Source organism: Lipotes vexillifer, unplaced genomic scaffold (assembly GCF_000442215.2).
Source record: "Lipotes vexillifer unplaced genomic scaffold, Lipotes_vexillifer_v1.1 scaffold394, whole genome shotgun sequence".
NCBI lineage: Eukaryota > Metazoa > Chordata > Mammalia > Artiodactyla > Lipotidae > Lipotes > Lipotes vexillifer.
The window spans coordinates 2396527-2397178 of NW_006791731.1; positions in this window are offsets into that span (position 1 = coordinate 2396527).

A 652-nucleotide genomic window follows, 5' to 3' on the forward strand; every position below is an offset into this window, starting at 1 on the left:
TCGGGCGAGGTGCGTGCTTGGTCCCCACAGGACAAGGGAGGTAGTGATTAAACACTGGCTTCCCGGGGCTTTCCTGGTGGCACCGTGGTTACAAATCCGCCTGCCAGTGCAGGGGACACAGGTTCGAGCCCTGGTCCAGGAAGATCCCACATGCCACAGAGCAACTAAGCCCGTGCGCCACAACTACTGAGACTGTGCACCAGAATTACTGAAGCCCACGCCTAGAGCCTATGCTCTGCAACGAGAAGCCACCGCAATGAGAAGCCCACGCACCACAACAAAGAGTAGCCCCCACTCGTCACAATTAGAAAAAGCCCACGCACAGCAACGAAGGCCCAACGCAGCCAAAAATAAATTAAAAAAAACAAAACAAAACAAAACAAAAAACACTGGCTTCCCTGTCCCCGGGGTGGGATGGCAGTGAGGCATGCCCCACGCCGTCTCCCGGGGTCTCCAGAGGGGCCTCCAGTCGCCCACAGGCCTAACTAGCTGGACGTCACGCCCTTCATTGGCTTCTTTCCCTTCTCTGTCTCATTTCCTCCGTCCCCTACCTGTGTTTCCAAGTGTCACCTCCCAAATAAACCACTGCACTCAAATCTACGTTTCGGGACTGCTTCTGGGGCAAAACCCAAACAATTAATACACAACGTAG